Below are 10,111 nucleotides of genomic sequence, written 5' to 3' on the forward strand. Positions count from 1 at the left end.
TATATATATATATATATATATATATATATATCGTAAAGAATTCCAATTTTTTTTGGATATTGTTCATGCTGTTTTATTCCAATAGAACTTTAATCAACTGACCTATGTTCAAAACCTATGTAACCGTATCTATCATATCACTTTGCATATCTAGGAATATATTCCCAAGTGTGACGGAGATTCAGCTATTTGCTGCAGTATATTTGTTTAGTCATTCGTTCATTAATACTTTGATAAATGTCGTGTTATTAAATATTTTTTTAATGTACAAGTTTCGTCTTGTTTGTAGTCTTATAAATATTCTATTTCATCCAACCACATAAAAGTAGCTTTCTAAATATTTTTGTGTGTATATATATATATGTATGTATGTACTTGCTTCAGAAAAATTGCAACGTTTTTGCATTCATTGACATTTACGTATGTTTGAGTTAGTTGTTATATATAGAAACATATGTAGTAGAAATATATACATAGCAAATTTAGCATTTTCTCCGCAGATTCAAAGAAATGATGAAAAGCTTTATCGAGTTTTCGGACCTTATTGAATTCTCATCAGAGGTGTCTAAATCATTTGAACAACCTCAGAGAAACAAGTAGGCAATCTGTTTATGTGCAAAACAAATCCAGTAGCTTCACAAAATTGGGGCTGCTAATTTGCGTACTATAAGTATTTAACGTTTAATTACATATAAGCGTCTTGTCAACGAGGATCTCTGTCCGTAAAATATCAAGGTGTGACGCATATAAAACTACGTAATAGTCATACATTAATGGCAAATTCAACTGTATATTAAGTTGGAAAGAAACCCCTGTCACATTGTGACTTGATCACTTTGAGGGTAATTTGTCGGTACTTACAGTAAATTAAGAATTAATTTTTGCAGTCTAATGTCTTTGTTTGCAGATTACTTTATCCCATTGTAGTTAAATTCTTATTGAGTTTTACCCTTTTATAAGGTGTTTAGATCAGACCCCTATCAGACACTGCATTCTGTGTGAATTCAAAAGGAGAACTTCAACATTGAAACAGCAAGAAATAATCCTTCTGTCAATAGAAAAGAAGCTTTAAGTGTCCGGATAGGTCAATGAGGGTGTGGTCAGTTTCGCTAGAGAATTTTGTTCTTTCCCAGATTCCCCTCGATCTGGACCAGGTTCTGTGCATATTGAGCTTCTGAAACCGTAGTCAAGAAAAATCCAAATGTAACTGGAGGAAGATTAGCAAAAGATTTCAATTCATATCACACTTTGATCATAAAATACTTCCATAAGCTAGGAAACGTTTCCAAACTTGATTAGTGGGTCTCGCTTCGTCTGATTGGTTCCCAACATAATAAAAAAGATGACCTCTGCTCGTCATTGAAGAGTAAACTTGCTACCGAGCATTTCCTGATGAAAGTGGGGTCCTCTATAATCATATGCAATGTCAACTACAATGATTGGCACACAATGAAAAAGGAAAATCCCTCCTCAAAAAGAAAACAAAAACAGACCCGAGAAAAGTTAAGCTCTGTGTTTGCTGGGATATGAAGGGTTTCGTCTATCATGAAGTGTGGAAAATAATTATTGTCAATTGGAGGCATTGCACAAACATTTGCAGAAAAGTAGGGTTTCACTGTCAATTGTATTTTTATAGGGTGTATTTAGGACTACATTATAATAGCTGTCCTTCAATTATTTAAGCAAGTAGGACGCGATTTAAGGGTAGGTTGAGCTGTTATTTCTAGCCTTTTTAATGAAGTTCTAGGAATATTCTCTTTTGAGTTAGCAGTAATATTGTTACAGAGTTGGCAGTGTTGTTGGTTATGTCTTGTCAGCTTTGAAAGAGCAGGCTTATGATCAAAAGTATTCTAGTCAGCATATTGCCGACATTATGCAATGAGACCGTCATTTTTAAAGACCAGTTTATGATTTGTTGAAAATGTGGTTCGCTCGTAGAGGCTCGCTCGTAGAGGCTCGCTCGTAGAGGCTCGCTCGTAGAGGCTCGCTCGTAGAGGTTCGCTCGTAGAGGCTCGCTCGTAGAGGCTCGTTCGTAGAGGCTCGCTCGCATTGGTGCAAATGTGTCTAAGTATTCATTGGTGAATGTTAGCAAAGAAGTGTATGAATATGATACAAGGAACTTTGAATGTAAACTCGTCAAATTGAGAGTGACCAATAGACGGAGTGAAGGGTGGATTTGAGAGAAATATTACTCCCAGATTCGATTCCTTGTTTGTATCTTGTTATTTCCTTTGTCTTGAATTCTTTCTTTAAAAAATCACAGTAGTTACATTCGTAAAATAAAAATAAGGTTTGTATTTTATATTGGTTTCAAATTTTGGCAAAAGACCAGTAATTTCGGCTGAGGGGTAAGTCCATTTCATCACCCCCATTGTTTAACTGGAACTTATTTTATCGACCCCGAAAGGATGAAAAGCAAAGTCGATCAGGGCAGAATTTGAACTTGTAACATAAAGACGGACGAAATGCAGCGAAGCAGTTTGCCCGGCGTGCTAACGGTTCTGCTAGCTCACTGTCTTAAAAAGAGAAATAAAGATTACACTTTATATTACAAGGGATATAACTAATTTACATATTTGAGACGTTTACATGTAGTTATTGATCGTGTGACAATTGAGTAATTGCGTTTATGTAAGCGTATAGTTATCAAATGTGTTAAGATGATACTTTCTACCTCGCAGTTTGGAGCTTCTCAGAATTGTCTTTCCTTCAAGTGACTTGTTTTTGTTCGGCAATCGTAATTATAAAAGACAATGAAAAATCCAATTTGCCATTAGAGATAAACAAAATAAAAAAAAAAAAGAAGCAGATCACGTTTATCACAAGTTTAGTTACCTAGGAGAGTTACAGATTAATGGCGATAATTCACGAATGAAAAACTCATTAATTGATGAAAGAAATAATTCGATTCATTCTTTGGTTGAAATTCTCCATTTTCATGCCACCCACTAAAAGTTTAAAGTTTTTAGTTATGACTTTTTGCAAACCCCAGCCTCGAATATAAATTATACGTTCAAGGCATTTGTAATTCGAATACGACTCTCAGAGGGATAGATTTACAAGTCTGACGTTTAGATGTCTTTGTTTTTAAGCAAGCTGAAAAGGTTTCACGTTTCGTATTGAAGACCTTGACAAGCAAATTTATTAATTTGATATTCTCCATTACGCAAAAATTGCACAATTATTACCTTGATCTCTGTTATGCATAAATTGCAGTTACTGATACGACCATTGAATGCTCTCTCTTATCTTAAGATTACTTTTTCCTCTAACATTCGGGTAGTGATTATATCTTTACACACAAATGGAATGATTCTGGCTCCTGTAAGTGAACGAATGGGTAAGTTGTATAAATTGTATTATAAAGGCATTTCCTGTTAACACAAATCTGACATTCACTACACGTATTAAGGGTGTGTTATACGATCTAGGTTATTCAACGAAGTGGACATATAGTATAGCTACCTTCTGTTTTAATGATTTTTCTTCATAGAAGGGAGTGAGGGAAGAGGACTGGAGGTTTACTGCAACTAGCGATGCAAAAAGGATTAGCTGAGTACATTAAATAAATATGCTCGACAACACGTATTGAGAAGTTTTTCACTTGTTTGTCATGAAAATGTGCATATGTGTTTGTGAGTGTGTACGTGGGGATGTATATTCGATTACTCATACACCCGCACATGCACACATATATGAAGCATATAAGGTATACTAGCATAACAGAGATGAGATGTTGTGGCGACGTATACATATTCTTGTACATAGAGACACATGATACAGACACAAGAACACAAGTACACATATATACACGCATAGACATATAAACAACACACACAACGCATACACATACTGAAAACACATACCCATAACCACAATATATACACACACACACACATACATACATACATACATACATACATACATACATGCAAACATACATACAGCTGCGCTGTAGATATAAATATCTCTTTGAAAATCAAAGAAAAAGAGGATATCTATGGACAACTGTTTCGAGAAGAGGCGCTTTGAGGCGGCATAGCGGCCGCCGTGCTGGCGGCGAGATCGGCTCGTGTTCAATTCTTCAATGCCAAGTACGAAGTTTGCGTTGTCAAAGCTAGGAGGCGTGCGCTAAGACATAGGGGGGTGAAAGCCTTTCGATGGACCCGGGTGGAGGAGGCTCATCGTGTAAACAAAGATGCAATTCGGTCTTTGATGGGTCGGGACGGGCGCTTGTTATTTGAATCCAAACAGATGTATGCGTAATTTCAGTGGTACTTTGCCAAACTGTGCGGAGAGCACGGTGGGTCAGAGATGGGGGTGGATTTTACCTCCTACGTCGAATGTATGCAGAGCCTTTAGGCCAGAGATGCAGGGTACTGCGAAGTGCCGATAATAGTCGAAGATATACTATACGCGATGACTGGCTGCACAAAGAAGTCTCCGGGGCTGGATGGTCTGCATTTCGAGCTTTATCTTCATATAACAAAATGTTCGGAGATCTTTTGGCGTATGTCTACTACAAATGGCAGTGGAACGGGAGAATTCCCAGTGCTGGGAGCCGTGGAGTAGTGGTGCTGCTGAGAAAGGACATTATTGATGGGGACCCAATAATTTGAGACCCGTAACTGTGTTGAACATAGATTTTGGTCAAGGTGTTAGTGAAGAGGCTGGTGCTTGTCATCAAGAAACATCCATCAAGAAACATCCATCCTCAACAATCTCCACTGCATGCGCTGCATCATAGGGAAGGTAGGTAAAGAACTTGGCAGGGGTGGGGCCCTAATCAGTTTGGACCGATCGAAAGCTTTTGATAGGGTCAACCACCAATACTTGAAGGCTGTCTTCACAGCAATCGGTTTGCCTCTCGTTTTCAGAGCCCGGATCGCTGCAATGTACAGCGACATCTATTCGGTGGTCAAAAGTAGATGGACACGTATCAGCATCGATTACAGTTTAGTAATCAGATCGACAACTTTAGTAACACATGGATTGAATAGCAAAATTGAAACCTAGATGGATTACAAATAATGAATGAACGACGGCAATAAACGAACAAACTGTTGCAAAACAACATGCAGTGTAGTAAATTATGATGCGATCACACAAAAGACAAGTAATAGCTCAATGCAATTTGTTCCTGTTACTGGATTGGCCAATGAGAAAGGAAAAAGATAGGTAGAATATCAAAAAGAAAAAAAAAAAGAGAGCTTTTGCAAAACTGTGTCTGAAACGATATAAATAAAAACACTAGCAAATTAGTGAATGGAAAGTCGATAGATAAGCCCATATTAAAACTATGTGAGAAATCGCCTAATAAAAATAGCCATAAAATCAGCTTGAATGCCAAACGAAGAAAGTTCACACTTGAAGATTGCAATTGCGTGAAACTCGTGTAGCAAGAAAAGTCTATCTATCTATCTATCTATCTATCTATCTATCTATCTATCTATCTATCTATCTATCTATCTATATATATGTCTGTCTGTCTACCTGCCTGTCTATGTATGTATGTATGTATTATGTATCTATCTATGGATTATGCATGTACGCCCCTCCACACACACACAGCTTGAACGAAATGCATTGTGTGAACCTCCCAGTAGTAGGTGATATCTATTGACATTTTACAAATAAATAAAATCTAAAGATATTCTTTTTCGTCGTTTGCAATTCTAACCGTAAATTTTTCCTCACACAGACACACACAAACACACACTTTACACACACACATACACACACACACACACACACACACACACACACACACACACACACACACACACACATATATATATACGTACACACGTACAAACATAGTCAGGTATATAGAAACAAATACACATACATACACACAGGCATACATATACATACTCACACACACACACACACACACACTTACACACACACCTGCGTTTGTATTCTGTCACATGCCTATATATATTTGTATGTAAATATGTGTATTTACTGTATGCGCGTTTTTGATTGCTCGAATATACATACACACACACACACACACACACACACACACACACACACAAACACACACACAAACACACACACATATTTGTATTAATTTTTTTCTTGTATCTCTTCTCTCCTATCTTTCTTCCTCTTCGCCCTCCCTCTTTCTCATGTCTTTTGTCTTTATTCTTTTTTTTGTCTATCCTGATATTTCAATCGCTGAATATACCAACAACGTCGTAAACACCATTCAGTTCGATATTAACAGATCAATAATTTATTTCAAACAAATGTCGTTGAAGAAATACATTTATTTATTCATGTTTTATTTATTTTCCCCCGTCTTTTAAAATGTTAAACCTTCATATTATTACACACACTCTCTCTCTCTCTCTCTCTCTCTCTCTCTCTCTCTCTCTCTCTCTCTCTCTCTCTCTCTCTCTCTCTTTCTCTGTATCTCAATCACTCATTCTCTCCATTCTTTTCCATTTGACACAAATCGTTGTATCGCTCTCCTCTAGTTCAGAACTCTTTCGTCATTAGATGCAATACTGTAAATGTATTACAAATATGATTACAAGTTCTATCATCTTACAGCTTGTCAGGTTGAAAGGCAAACAATAACAAAACAATTATCTATCGGCTTTTAAAAGAGCATGATTTTAGAGGTCGACAACGTCTGACAACTACTACTATCTGTTTGACAGATTATACATTCTATGATCACATGTACAACCAGTTGGTTTTAAGGTGTTAAGTAGAAATAGATTACTTTTCATACCGTATTATTTATTTATGCGCTCATGTACTGTGTACTTTAGAAATTGTGAGGCTGAGTATATATGATTAATTATTATTCTTAACACCAAACAGGGTGGTTGACGAAACAGAACTGGTAGTGAAATAGACAAAATGCATTACAATAGTTAGTTATATGAAGGCGGCGAGCTTACAGAAACGTTTGCACGCCGGGCGAAATGCTTAGCGGTGTTTCGTCTGTCTTTACGTTCTGAGTTCAAATTCCGCCGAGGTCGACTTTGCCTTTCATCCTTTCGGGGTCGATAAATTAAGCATCTGTTGAGTACTAGGGCCGATGTAATCGACTGCCCCCTCTCCCAAAATTTCGGGCCTTGTACCTAGGGGAAATTGTGCGTAAGAATTAATTGCAGGCGTATCCAATTTAAGAAAAGTGAAGATAAAAGCTAAGTGAAGATAAAAGCTAAGTGAAGATAAAAGCTAAGTGAAGAAGTATGGAATAAGTAATTGTTATACGCTTATAGAAAAACAATTTATATTATAGCATAGATACATACCTGTTGAAGACGAAAATGTATGTGAGAGCTATTGTATTGGATGTATGTATAATCATAGAGAAAGTGAAAAATATATGAAATGGACGTGTGCGTGTGCATGTGTGTTTGTTTGCTGCTAATTTGGCGGGAGTATTGCAGTCAGCAGGAGGTGGTTTGTGTTTTATCTCTCGATCAACGGCCGGACAATTGAAAATATTTTTTTAATGTGTTTTGGGAAAAGGGGATCTTTTGAAGTGGGCGTCAAATGAAAAGAGACATGGACAGTTTTATGACTGAACTTCTTTTGAAGTTGGCGTGAGACGGAAGATTTGATGTACGTGCTTATGTCTGTGTGTGTGTGTATGTTTGATGGGGTGTGCGAGACAGAGAGAGTAATGTTGATGGTGTGTGTGTATGAGAGAGAGAGAGAGAGAGAGAAAGAAAGAAAGAGAGAGATAACTCAAATTTCTATTCAGTTTTTGTAGTGAGTGAATGTGTGAATGATTGACAGAGAAAAAGCGAGAGAGAGAGAGAGAGAGAGAGAGAGAGAGAGAGAGAGAGAGAGAGAGAGAGAGAAATTATGTATGTATGTATGTATGTATGTATTAATGGCTTCAGTGACACACACTCACATACACGCACGCACGCAGGTTGTTTTAATCGATTTTCTTGGTAACTATAGGGTCTAGGAAAAAATACAAAGCGCGTTCCAATCTATGCACCCGTCTTCACATGTGTGCCATTTTTCACGCGAATCCACCCAGCCGTTTGGCCGTGAACCTCGAGACAAGAAAGAATACAACGGTCGTTCATGTTCAATTTATATTATATATATATACATACATATATATATATATATATATATATGCCTATGTATATATGTGTGTGTATATATGTTAGTGTGTCTGTGTTTCTCCCCCTACCATCGCTTGACAAATGATGTTGGTGTGTTTACGTCCACATTAGTAGCGCTTCTGCTTACAAAGAATAAGTCCTGGGGGCGATTTGTTCGACTAAAGGCGGTGCCCCAGCATTGCCCCAGTGAAATGACTCAAGCAAATAAAAGAATAAAAGGATACTCAAAATGCGGCGAACGAGGTAGCCGTTCTCACTCAGAAATCTAATGAAACCAAGCTATTCATTAAAGGCTGAGGTAGACCTAGTAAATATCTGCATTAATTTGGTTGTGTATTACCAGCTGGCTGCCATACTATTCTTGCACTTTCTGGTTAGATGGAAATGTCTACGCTATCGCATTTTTGTAGAAAAGATAAGGTGTCTTCGTCAGGGCGTTCACTTTCCAGTTTACAACTAATACAAAAACTGGTATCATGGAACGGTGACTGATGCTACGAAAGTATACACAGCGGCTTCAACATCACCAGTGATTCTGAAATAAGTAAGTGTGGTAGTCTATATAAAGCAGATTTTTCATAGCCTGCTTTACTAAATTATATACAGATTTAGTTCGGTGGGAGGGGGAGATGATGGACGTTTGCAATTTAGGACACTGGTTGAGCAAAGGATTCGATAGAAATGTTTGCGTTCAGTAGAGAGTACGAGAGATAATGACATGAGTACAATGGGGAACGTTTTGGAATGTGTTTAACATCCTTTTCCGAAAAACTTAGAACGGAGATTATAAATTTGATCGCAAGACCATTCACTTGCTAATAATACAAGAATAAAAGAGCAATATTAGTTTGGTAAAACATCTCTAGAATGTTTTAGTGAAGACAGATCATTGATCTGCCGCGTTATGTCGAACAATTGTTATGACGCGAAAGATCAATCTCTCTATAAACCCGGATCATTGTCAAGGTATCCACAAATTCTTTAATTGGGGAGAAAAGATAGATATTGTTATATCTGGGGATGGTGACCTCTTGCCAATTAAACACACGCACAATTTATTTGATCTTCATTTTAGATTCATCACTATCATTATTAGCTTATTTGCCAGACTTCTTTCGTCACACATTATTTGACCCCAGCAACCATTTCTATCCCACGTGTCTCCTTTTGTCCGTTTATCTAAAAGATGGACAAGTTTTCTCGATTGGATGGCGATAAGAAAAATGTTAGTTTTGTGGACAAGGTTAACAGGGCTGCTAGCAGAGTTTATTCCTGTAGCAAGACTAAAATATGAAGAGATATAATCATGTGGATATATTTTTTTGATAAATCAACTGAATAGTTACTCATAGGTAATTACCGTAGGGCTCTAAGTCTTATATCATTATGTATGGATTTTTACCTGTCATACCTTTGTTTTCATTTAATTGGCAGCCTTCAACTTAATTAATCTCGACATATTGCAAGCGAAGATTGATGAACCGTAAAGATATCGAAATCGATCGGTTTGACCCTCTAACTCAGATGGGGCCTAATTTTGCCTACGTGGATTTTTACTTGAATTCGTATATGTGAGGCTGCGTTTAAATGTGTGTGATGTGTGTGTGTGTGTGTGTGTGAGAGAGAGAGAGAGAGAGAGATACGGGGAGAAAAAGAAAGAGAGAGAGAGAGAGAAAGATAGAGAGAGAAATCACGCGTATATACGTGCATGCATATATTTCAGTATGCATGTAAGATATACTTTAAAATTTATTTGATTATACATACATACATACATACATACATACATACATACATACATACATACATACATGCATACATACATACATACACACATGCCGGCATACATACATAGATACAGACATAGATGCAATCTAAAATATTTTGGTTCGTTCACTTCCGTATTTGAAAATATTTTTGCATCAATTTGCCCTTGTGCCAAATACAATGATTATTATTATTATTATTATTATTATTATTATTATTATTATTATTATTAT

Source organism: Octopus bimaculoides, chromosome 11 (genome assembly GCF_001194135.2).
Source record: "Octopus bimaculoides isolate UCB-OBI-ISO-001 chromosome 11, ASM119413v2, whole genome shotgun sequence".
Taxonomy (NCBI): domain Eukaryota; kingdom Metazoa; phylum Mollusca; class Cephalopoda; order Octopoda; family Octopodidae; genus Octopus; species Octopus bimaculoides.